Source organism: Canis lupus, chromosome 6 (assembly GCF_048164855.1).
Source record: "Canis lupus baileyi chromosome 6, mCanLup2.hap1, whole genome shotgun sequence".
Classification (NCBI taxonomy): domain Eukaryota; kingdom Metazoa; phylum Chordata; class Mammalia; order Carnivora; family Canidae; genus Canis; species Canis lupus.
In genome coordinates, this window is record NC_132843.1 from 17,683,399 (window position 1) to 17,695,491 (window position 12,093).

A 12,093-nucleotide genomic window follows, 5' to 3' on the forward strand; every position below is an offset into this window, starting at 1 on the left:
GCGGAGAACACGATTGATGAGATGCATGTTGCTATTAATGCCAACTCTAGACCCTTGATAAATATGAGTCTCCTTTGTTTCTTATCCTCTTTCCTTGGTGAACTCATCCCATGCTGATAATTCCAAAATTGATATCTCTAGCCAGGACCTCTCCTCCAAGTGCAGACTCATGTCTATCTGTCTGTCTAGCTAGCTATCTTAATAGTAAAAATGTCAATTATCTCTATATAAATCTCATGCCCCCTCATCAGCAGGAGGAAGTGCTTGGATGCCCAGCAGGTGTCCTGAGGTCAGCATCTCCCAGATTGAGCTCCTGCTGTTCTCCTTCTACATCTGCTCTGCTCTCAGCCCTTTCCTTGGCCTTTCCTCTCTCACTAAGTGGCATCTTTCCATTCCCCGGGCCAAACCTGAGAATCATCTTTGATTCCTCCCTTGCTTGTATCCCTTGTCTGATCTGTCAGCCAATCCTGTCTTCTCTACCTTCAAATCCTAGCCATGTTTTGACCATTTTTGCCCCACTTTCACTGCTATAACCCTGCCCGCCCCCCCCACCCCCGCTGCCCTCATCTCTTTCCTGGACTGTGGCAACAGCACCTTGTGGGGCTTTCTGCCTTCTTCTTATCCCTTTCAGTCTGTTATTAGCCCAGAGGCCCGCACGATCTTGTTGACATAGGTCAGTCCATGGCACTCTGCTCAAAACCTTCCAGCAGCCTCTTGGCTCTGCCTCTGTCCTCTCTGCTCTCATGGCCATTTTGTTCTGTTCCTGTCACATTGGTGACTTTGCTTTTCCTTGAACATGTAAGGCAGCTCCTCACATCAGGATGTGTGTACTCACCACGTCCCCTGTGTGGGACTCTCCCTCTGGAGTCTGGGTGACTCACCCTCATGCCCCTCTGGCTCTTCTAAAATTACCTCCATCCTCACCGACACCAGCCTCACCGTCACCTCCTTAGCGTTACTACTGTTTAATATTCTCTATATGCTCCTTGCTTCTACTGTCTCCTCCTCAAGAATGTAAGCTCCATTAGGGCAGGGATTTCATTGATTTTGTTCCCAGCTGTATCCCCTGTATCCCCAGCAATGAGACCTGAGTGCTCAATACATATTTGTTGAATAAACGAATGAGATGAGGAGCAGGAGGAGACGTAGCAGTCACCCCTCATGTGAGCATCGGGGACTTGAACAGACAAGGAACCATTTAAAACACAGGGCGTGGTGCACTTGGGTGACAGGAATGAACTCAAAACAGGGCTATGTTCTGATGCAAGAAATTTTATTGTTAGAGATTTATTTTTCTGTTTCAAGTTATTATTTACTTCACTTGATTGAACAGATATTTATTGAGTCACTGCTATGTCACTGTGCTGAGGGTACAAATATGGTCCATGTTCTCATGTGGAGTAGAACAGTTATGAGAAATTTACCCATAAGTAGATCATTTCAATACAGAGTGGTAAGTCAGTGCTGAAACATGCCATTTGGGGTCAACAAGTTAGGTCTCCTTAGTCATTTTCACCTGAGATTTTTTTTTTTTTTTTTACCAGTTTCTGTAGAAGTGTATGTTTTGGTGGACGGCGTTCCTGGAAGAGAGATCTTATACTTGCGAAGTGCATCCTAAGTAAGAGCCTTCAACAAAAGGTAATTGAGGGCAGTCAATGCTAAATAATATTTTGATGGCCTCTCCTCCTCTACTGAGAGCCAATTTACTCTCTACTTTAGATAAATCTTATGAATTCTCAGTGCCTTGTATTTCTCTCTGCAAAGGGAGTTTAATGAGATCTTTGTTCCATCAAAGGAATTGTGCACAGGAAGATTGGACAAGCCCCAGTCTTTACCTTGATCTATGCCCATAACCAATAGCCCATCCTAACAAACCCCTGCTCTATGATGGCACCACTTTGAGGTGTGATTGGCCATTCGTTGGTTCTGTGCTCCCCGAAAGCCTGGAATTGTGTTTTAATTGTTGGCTGTGTATATCCAGCTCAGGGACACTTCCTAAGCAAAACCAGAGTACTTCTGTAACCTGGGACTTTAAAAAAACAAGGACAATGGTTTGCTGAGAACTATGTATCCTCTATGGAATTGACTCTACTTTGCTAAAGATTTGCCTTGAGCTCAAAGGCTTAACTGGCTTTCAAGTGCCAGGGATAACTTTTCTGGAGAGTGATGCCGGAGCACACTCCCCGCACCCAGTCTGGATCAAGTGTACCTCTTCTGTGTGCCTACAGCACCCTGCTCTTCCTGCATTACAGCCTACCCGAGTTAGGCCAGGCTTCACACGTTGAGTGCAGGTCTCCAGAATGCCAAATCTGCCCGATATTTCTGACTCCAGCTGCAAGTTTGGGGGTCCCCAGAGGTGCCCTCACTTTAGACCAGCTGGGTACAAATATGGGCTGGGCATCCCCACAGCTCCCTCGGGCTTAATAATTCATTAGAAAGACTTGCAGATCTCACGGAAAGCACTATACTTAACCAGCCAAAAGAAGAGACACATAAGGAGAAGTCTGGGAGTGTTCTGTCTTCCTCAGGGATGTGTTATCTTCCTGGCACATCCATGTGTGACAATATGCCGAGTATTGCCAACCAGGGAAGCTTCCCAAGCTTCAGTGTCAGTTTTCATTGAAGCTTCATTACATAGGCATGCTTGATTGATCACTGGCACGTGGCTGAACTCAAGCTCCAGCCCCTATCCGTCCCCAGAGGTCAGGCTTATATCATGTGGCTCAAGCCCCAAGCCTCTAATCATGTGGCTGGTCTTTCTGGCATGGGTGATCCCCATTCTCAATCATCTGTCTGTGTCAACTATCCGGTGCAGTTGGAGGGTCTCAATAGGAAGAGCAAAGACATTCCAATCACTGGGAAATCCCAAAGGTTTACAGGTTACCTCTCAGAACCAGGGATGAAGGCCAGCCAAATTCTTTGTTACACGCAGTCTCCAGCCTGCATGTTTACCCATCTCCCTCATTAACTTCTTGAGGTCAGGGAATATGCTGCCTTGTTCATCATTTTCTTTGCAGTAAACGCAAAGTAGGTACTCAAAAAATACTGCACGAATGATCAACACACTGCAATTATTAGGCCAAGTTTATTCCAGCTTTAATTCTAAACCATCACCATTAGGGAGTTGTTAAAATCCTAAGGCACTGTAGCTAAGGCAGTTGTCTCGGTCTAGATTCTTCTTGTGCATTGCTTGGTTCCCTTCAGCCTATTGATTTTCTCTTGTGTCTCATGCCAGTCCACTCCTCACAACGTCCAAGACACTTCAAGTCAGAGTTTTGGCTCTCTTATGCTGAGATTGATATACTTAATGCAGTGTGGAAACTCACAAAGTCTCCATCTACTGTTTTTATTAGTTCTGGCTCCTAGCTACTGCATGGATCCTTGTAAATGCAGGAGTAATATCAAGTTTCTTTTCTTAAATGCTTTCTCTATGAAAAACTGCTTGCTTTACTTGCTTGAATCCTTTCTGCTGCTATGGTGGAGCTAGAATGGTCTGATGCATGGCAGAGAGGTTTTGACTGCTCTGACTTTCATCTATTCAAAGCTGCTTCCAGGTTATTCCATTGTGAAGTAGTCACTTTAAGTCCTCCCCTCTCTTTATGACTTAAAATACCTTTATTCTGTGATTACTTTTTATGTTGCATTATTAAATATCTCCCTGACTATCCAAGATACTCCTTCCCACAGGCTATGTTAGTCTAAGATTTTATTTCTAACCTTTTCCTGCCAGCCTCTGTGCGGAATATATGCTGAGGATAAGGGTAGAAGGTGTCAGGGGAACCAGACCTGGAGAAGGAGTGAATAGCAAACCCGCCCTCAGCAGGAATGGGTGATTCTCCTGCTCCAACAGCAGCCACTGGTGTGTTCCCAGTAAGAGTTTTGTCATGCCAACATCAAAGTGGCAGTAGCTCACCAGCTGCCAAGTGCATGGCCTTCTCTGGACTGTGGCTTTCTTATGATCTAGGAGACATTTGTGGAATGGGAGGCGGGTAGGGGCAGGTTTGTGGGGGTAAAGGAAAGGTGTTTCGTGAGGGTTGGCCTCATTTTAGTAGGATACAAAGCATCCCTACAAAGAGTTAAGATGGTTTAAAAATTGCTTAAATATTCCATATCCTTTCCAGAAATTTGAGAAAATAAAGGTAAGCAAAAGATGTTCTTACCCTGATAAAACACTACAAAATATATTATAAGGACATTGGTTTTATCCAAGGTCAGACATGTTCCAAGTCCACCTCTTGAAGGACCCTGTGATGTGAGAGCCCATGCTGATCCTTTTCACTTCTCTTTCTCTTCCTTTCCTCCTTTGATACAGAACAATAGGAAGACTGAGACAATGGGACAGGCTTGCAGTGGCTTTTATAGGGAGCGTGCTGTTGGCTTGCAGAGTGCCACCTGAAGGGATAGCCATTCTGGGAGAGGTGAGGCAAAGGGGAGCCCAGGTCCCATCCACATCCAACCCCTGACAGAAAGGCTCGCTCGCTATTGTGTGTATGGAGTAACAGTGACATCCTGTGGCCGGTCTGGTTGATCTAAGTGGCTCCTTTATAGATAAAGAGGACCATTTTGTCTGCACTGAAAGGTGAGCCCTTGGTTGGCTCCTTCTTCAGACAATACACAAAAGAGGGAAGGGCAGGATTCCTACCGCAGGCTTTTTGGCATCTCTACCTCGCAGCTGTCTCTGATTTAGCTGGGAGAGATTCTTGGGACAGAAATTATGTCCGTTTTTATGCTTGATCAATTTAAATGTTACCATTTGAGTGTTGAGTGAACCATAATAATAACCATGAGAACAGTGAGAAAATAGTGACAGGAGAGAGAAGCACTTCGCTTCTTTATAAGACATCCCAGAGGATTAATGCAGAATAATCTGTTACTTAAAAATGTCTAAATTGCTTGACATTTAGCTGCATTTTTTTTTTGAAGTTTTGGAAGCAATAACTTTATTTTGACCTTACTTAAGAGAGAAGAGGGCTGGGGAAGAAAACAACTCTGATCTTAAGTTATTGTAACATTCTTACGAAATCAGGGTATGTGGCCAAGTGCATAGCTCTGCTCGCAGGGGCCTGGGAGTCGTGTGGTTCCAAGTCTGGCATGTGTAACCTCCCATAATGTTAAATACAGGTAGACCCCAGCTGGCACCTGGCTTTGGGTGTGATCAAACAGCAAGTATGAAACCTCAGAGCTCTGGTGGTGGGTGTGAGCTGAAGGAATTCATTCTCCATGGGGATGCCCACCATCTTGTGGTTTCCATCCATCAGAAAGGGGCTGCCTCCCCTGAAACACCTCTTGACCTCTGCTCTTTCCTAGGTGTCTCCAGGGTCCCTGCTCAGGGAATAAGGCAAAGGAAGCGTGGAAGTTGAGAAAGGAAGTTATGCTCTTGAGTTACATGGACCTGGGTTCTAATCTCAGCCCACCACTCACTAGCTCTGTGACCTTGAGTAAATTCCTTAACTGTTTGCAGTCATGCTTTTCCCAACCATGGGAAGGGGTTAATAATAAGCACCCCCTGCCTGGGTTGTGGGGAAGTATGCAAGGCAGGGGGAGAGTGTGTGTATGCCCTGGGATCCACACCACACAGGGGAGCTGCCACTCTTATTGCTTCATGCACAGCTGCGGGCTCTGGCTTGAAGGCAACTTGGTAGGAGGGCTCCCTGTTCCCCCTTCTCTGACGTTGGCAGAAGATCTCTGTCCTTGTCTACTGCAGCAGGTTGGGTTGAGGGCAGGGAAAAGTGAGATATGAGGGGGAGTTGGGTGGGTGGGATGTGTCGTGTGTGTGGTCTATATGTATGTGTGTATGTAGTATGGTCTAGTGTGTGTATGGTTTGTATGTATGTTTTTTGTGTGTGGTGTGTTTGATGTATGTATGTATGTGGTGTGGTATATGTGTATGTGGTGGTGTGTGTGGCGTGTGTGGTATGTATATGTGGTGTGTGGCGTGTGTGGTGTGTGTATGTGGTATGATGTGTGGTGTGTGTGTAATGTGTGTATGTGTATGGGTGGTGCGTATGTTTTGCTCATATGTGGTATGGTGTGTGTGTGATGTGTGGTGTATGATGTGTGGTGTGTATGTATATGGTGATGTGTATGTGGGGAGTATCTCCGTGGTGTGTGTGTGTGATGTGTGTGTACATGATGGCGTAATGTGGTCATGTGTGTATGGTTTGTATGTATGTGGTATGTGTGTATGTGTGGTACGTGTGTGTATGTGATAGGTGTGTGGGGTATGTGCGTACGTGATGTGTGTGCATGTCAGATGTCTTTGTGTACGTGATGGTGTATGTATATGTGTGTGTGTGTGTGTGTGTGTGTGTGACACACGCCTTCCCTGCCCACTGTCCTCTGGTCAGCGCAGGCACTGGCCCGGGTAGAGTGAGATGTGGGGGAGGCTGCAGGTGGCTGCCACACTCTGGATGGGGACAGAAGAAACAAAAGGGAAGGAACAAGGGACAGGGAAGCCAAGAAAATGCCAATACAGGAAGGAGACGGAGAGGATTAGAAAAAAGTCGGAGTTCAGCACTGAGTATTCTCCTAGGCCATTTTAAAGTTCTCCAAAATCATGATAACTTAATTCCTGTGTCAATAAGGGTTTTGCTGACTTTCTGTCTAGTGGCAGAAAAAAGAGCAAGGCCAAGCTTCCTCCTAAAGGGCAAAAATCTCGTGTTTTAGTCCAGAGGTGACTTGACCGAGAACATGAAAGGATGGCTCGCAGCTATTCGGATCTGTGTCCGAGCTCGTCAGCCCATCGTGGGGACAGGAGTGATTCATTTTCCACCTCTCTACTTTCTGTCTCTTTCCTGTGTTTCTCCTCCTCCTCCTCTTGCTCCTTCTCCCTCTGTCTTTCTTTGCATCTCCCGACTTTGGGGGTGACTCTTGGCCCACACAGATGCCGTTTCCTCACTTTGTCTCAAAAACCTTGTCGCCTTCCAATTTTCTCACAAATTTCTTTATGCCTTTGGGCAGCCACCCTGTTTCATTCCAGTTTCTACTTGTGCTAAGTGACAGATGGATTTCCCACGTCCTGGCTGGAAAAGAAAAGCAATTTGTTTGAAGATCGGTTCACTTAGGTGTCGATAATAATAAAGGGGAAATAATGTCACGGTGTCTAATTGAGACAGAGTATGAAATCACTACCCTCGTGATCACTGAGGGGGAAGCAAAGTTGAAGCCCTTAGAGGGTATTTATTTGAAAGGCGTCGTGGCTCGAAGATTTGACCATGGTGACGAAGAGGCAGGGAAATAAAGCAAACCAAGTTTTTCTTGCTTGGATGGAGGTTTATTATCCTGCTCGTGTGAAGTCTGGGCCAGCAGTGCCGACGGTTTTGACTACCCTTCCGTGTTCCTCTGCACTTGGGCAGGGAAGATATTGAGATGGGCCAGCTTGCTCCCGTGACCTGGACAGGACAGAGACCTCTTTTGGGAAACAAATGCTTGAAGTTTCTGATGGTGCAAATAACAAAGCTACTTACATTTCAAATTTATTTGTGAAAGCACGTTAAACCCAGTTTTAGACACGAATATTTACACTTTTGAGTATGTGGCCCAGAAGAGTGAAGGCGATTCCAGAAAGTGCTTCATGTAATCAGTTTATGCCCATATGGAAAGCTCCAGGGCAGCCCACAGATGATGCTAGCACAATCCAGTTGGCACCTTCCCCGGTTCCTCCCTCCCAGTCTCTCCTCCCCCTCCTCATCACCACACTACTGTTTCCCCAGTTTCATGAGAAGAAAGAAAGCTGAAGAGGAACTGGTGGCTGGACGGCCCTTATGACTTTGCCAATTTTCTCTTCTCGCTGCCTGTCTTCCTCCCCAAATATGGAGCTAAATTAGAAGGTATGTAAGTGTTTCCCTCTCATATGAGGCTGAAATACAGGGTTCTAACTTATCTCCTGGGTATCAGTAGGGATGTTTTTGGTCCTGAGGGACAGAAACTCCAATTTCTCATGGTTTCACCATCGAATGAACCTTTTTGGCTCCTGTATTTGTACAGTCTCTAAGTTAGGGTGCCTTCAGGTGTCTCCAATGGCCCAGTAGTATAAATCAGGACCCACGTCTTTCTTTCTTTCTGCTCCATCCACAAAATTATCTACTTCATTTTAAGACCAGCTCCTCTCATGGTCAAGAAACGGCTCCCAATGCCAGTGGAGTGGCTATATTCCTCCCTGTCCATAAAGAAAGAGCGGAGGGCCTAGGAAGAGACAAGACTGTGCATGGGTGTACACTCAAGTGAGGTTTTTCTTCTCTCTCTCTTTTTTATTTTGAGGGTGTGCATGTCAAGACCATGGAACTAAATCCCAGGCATCAACTAGATAAACTTAAGTTGTATACCTGTCCTGAAGTAATTGCTAAATTGCTACACATAGGGGATGACAGGTGCTAATTGTTTTATGCCGACAGGACCTACCCCTGGGCTGAGGGAGAATGTGGAAGGCAGAGAAGCTAAGATTACATGCTGTCATGTTGGAGGGGCTCTCCTTCATCCTATCTTTTCAGTTTTTATAAATTCAGTCTGTCTTCATCATTAAGTGTAAGAATCCATTTGTCTGGAAGGTACTATTAGGATTGGTATACATTGTCTTTATAAAATCAGCCACTGTATTATTGAATAGTTGAACTGGGTCCATAGACTCTCCATGTCCCATTGAGGGCAGTTCTGTGCCCGACGTTTCTGAAGTCCTTCTGTGGGCAGAGTAACTTTGTGGAGGGAATAAACATATGCTTCACTTGGTTTCTTAGCTATGGTACTTCTTCCTGGAACAGAATGGGCACCCTGGGAGTGAGACTATTTAGGGTCTGGCAGGTAGATAAAGCCATATAGGCAGGTGTTGGTAGCTTGAACTAAATGAATTCACTCTTTTCTGGAGTATCTGCTAGGAATCTGGACCACTGGTAGAGCAAAGCCTCTTCAGGCAGTGTGCTTCTACAGGCTGAACTGGATATTTCATGACATTTCTCCATCCTTCCCCATCTGTTATTTTTTATTCGCACCAGAGAAGGGAAGGAAATCAATCCACTGGCACATCTACACTCAAACTTGTAAGTTTGGTTATAAAACTTGCATCTCCTTCCTGCTAGGAAGAACAGGCTGTAAGAATTCTAGGACCAAAGCAAAAATAAAATACAAAATCTGGTTATCCAATTGTTTATACTAGGTTACCCGGGAAGCAAGTGGTAAGGGTCAGGTTAATTCCCACTACTGGAGTGTGGGAGTGTGGTGGTGGTAGAGGGTTGGAAGTGCTGGAAAGGAAATGACCCTGTCAGGTGCTAGCAATATTAACTGCTTGGCTGTCAAATGGAGAGGTGAACACTAGGCCTTGCCTGCTGCTATGAGATGCTCTAGCATCCCTGGCAGTAAGGGAATGGGTTCGAATGGGATACCGTTGAATCCTGACCATCATTTTATACTTTCTCCACCTTGGACATAGACTAGGGGCCACCACACCTGCAATCACAGAACAAGGTGGCATCATCTCCACAAAAACTTCCGGGGGCCCCTGGGTTCATGTGCCAGTGCAGGCAGGTTAAGGGAGTGAAGGGTGCTAGGGGCCCGGAGGGGAGCCAGACCTCTCACATCTCCTAGGTGAAGACTCCTTCACTCATCCTCCTTACTGAAGCAGGCAGACTCAGTTTTGGGTCTCTTCTTTCTTGGAATTCCCATTTGTTCTCTTATAAACACTTGCATCCCTTTCTTGGCTGAGTTACTTCTTTTGAGATTTCTCTTGCCAAACAACCTCTTTTTGCTTTCTCCACTCTTTCTGTAGGTATATTCATATACTTAATCACTGTGCTTGCTGGATGCGATTCTGTTTCTTTAAGTGAATTTGTCTCTGTTCTAACTTCTTATGGGTTGTTTTTCAGTTGAACTCTTCAACTCTTCTTCAGTTGAAGGCAATCTTCTTTCTGAGATCTTTGTAGGGGGCCCTTTATTTTTGACTTTCCTATCTGTCCTTGATAGGACCATTTTCTCTGGCTTCTATCACATCACTTCCTCTTGGCTTCCTTTAAGTCTTCTCCGTCAGCTTAACCTCCAAGACCCACTTCACTGGGTCGATCAACTGAATGCCCACCAGCCAGGCACATGCACCACGCCTAGCCATGCCAGAGGGGGCTGGTGGGAGAGCCCTCTGCTGATGAACCTTGCCTGGAGGACCTTCTCAGGTGAGGGAGAAGCAGAGGCTCCCTGTCCCATGGTTTGGTGTCCTTCCTCCTGGACTCCTGCCCCTCCCTTCATCACTTTCTCTCCCTGGCTTGATCTTCCTCCCACCTACTTCTGCACTGCAGCTGTGCCTCTTGCTGGCTGGCAGGAATGTGTTTAGAGGAAAGCACAAACCTTCCCCTCTGGGCAATGTAATGACCTCGCTAGTGACAATGTGGGTAAAGGGTACTGGATATGCCACCCCACATTATGTCACTATGGCCTGAGGATTATTTGGAGCTAAAGGCACTTAAAAACCATCCTGTTTTTGAGAGGTCTGGTGAGAGAAAAACTCTTCACTTTCCCTAACTACCTAAAAATAAAGTATAAATTTCCCTGTTTGTAAAGGAAACTTATAGGTATAAAGGAAATTTCCATTTATAAAGATATCTCAGAAAGTTACCCCTTGGAGACAACTCTTACCACCCAGGGACTCACATTTTTGTAACAGACAACCTTTATTTACCACACATCTTCTCCCCTTCTCTGCTTATGACCCACCTGCTAGGACCAGAGGCCCCCCTCCCTTGTCCTTTGTTTAGCCTGGGGTGGTGTGTAAATCTCAATCATCTGGCTGCTTCCTTGAGTCTAGCCTAATTAAACTATTATTTCCTCTTGTGAATCTGTCTTTTAAAAGTTTGGTTCTCAGGTCCCAGTTGTTGAAAGTAGGAGGGGAGAAGGAGAAAGATTTTCCTTCCTATGGTGGCCCAAGAGATTCATTCCGAGCGGGCACCTTTGAAGATGTGGATCTTATGTGTGTATTATAAATTATTTTTATCTCTAGTCTCCATTCAAGAACAGTCTTTCATATGTATATGACTAAGGCTCTCGTTCTGCAGATGGGTCTATGTTTATACTAAGACGTGAGGTTACTGCCATCTCCAAGTGTCTTCCATACTTTCCACCTTGGACGAGGGGCATGTTGAATATTCTGGGCCATGATTCCATCACAGATGCCTTCCCTTGAGGGCCAGTCGCTCCCCCTCAGCTTCTCCGTTACTTTCTTCTCCATTGTCAGAAAGGTGGCTTTCCATCAGGCTTTCCCTTTCTATTCAGGACAATCTCTTTTTTTTCCCACTTGGTGAAAGAAGCATTGGGAACGTGTTAGGAGAAGACGCAAAATGCGGTAATCCTGCTAAGGTTGGAGAAATCCTGACTGAGTTGCAGCAAGAAAACAGCTTGTTAAACACCAGCCGGGCAGAAGTTTTCGTCTCATTGGAACGCTACTTACTCAATGCTTGAACAGCTCTTGGAACAGCAGGAACCTGGGAGTGTCTCTGGATACAAAAGGCAAGCATGGTAGATGTTAAACTGGCATTCATTTATTGGAATCCATGTTGGATACTTCTCTCATTTCTCTCCTGGGAAGACCTTGCTGGTGGTAGCTTTGAGTTAGATACACTCATATTTCAGACACTTAGGCCTCTTGCTTAGAGGGAAGATAGGCCAGATTTGAAAATGAAGTTGATATTCCTGTCATAGCACTAACAAAAGATGTTCTCGCAAACACAGAGGGGGAGGGAGAGACGGGAGAGAGAGAGTTTTTTGTTTTTGTTTTTGTTTTCATTTTTAGTGGAGAAAAATGTCACATGCCTTTGATCCACATTTCAAAGGGTGGAGCAAAACCACAGGATGCATACATCAGTAACTGGAAGGGTGTTGCAGTCAACAAATTAATACAGACCATGTCTACCTCCCCTACATTTTGCCCTTCTTCTTGTGCATGCTATTGATTGATATACCTCAGGGAGGAGATTCTTCTGACTCAGACACTAAGCAAGTTCCTAAGGAAAATATCAGCTTTAAAAGGGAAGAGAGGAAGTAGCAGCGGCAGCAAAAAATCGCTAATCTTTCATTTATAAGAGCTACTGAACATCTGGAGAGCAGGCGGCTCCTTTAACC

The 12,093-nt window shown here is 45.4% G+C and overlaps 1 long non-coding RNA gene across 1 annotated transcript in view; it reads left to right on the plus strand.

Annotated features, from left to right (window-relative positions):
* The window catches only part of LOC140634659 (uncharacterized), a 70,025-nt gene extending 58,549 nt beyond the window's left edge, over window positions 1-11,476 (plus strand). The window contains exons 2-4 of the long non-coding RNA XR_012032061.1: window positions 1,545-1,638; window positions 7,713-7,829; window positions 11,283-11,476. This is a non-coding gene — a long non-coding RNA (uncharacterized lncRNA). The remainder of the gene's footprint in view (window positions 1-1,544; window positions 1,639-7,712; window positions 7,830-11,282) is intronic.
* The last annotated feature ends 617 nt before the right edge of the window (window positions 11,477-12,093 follow it).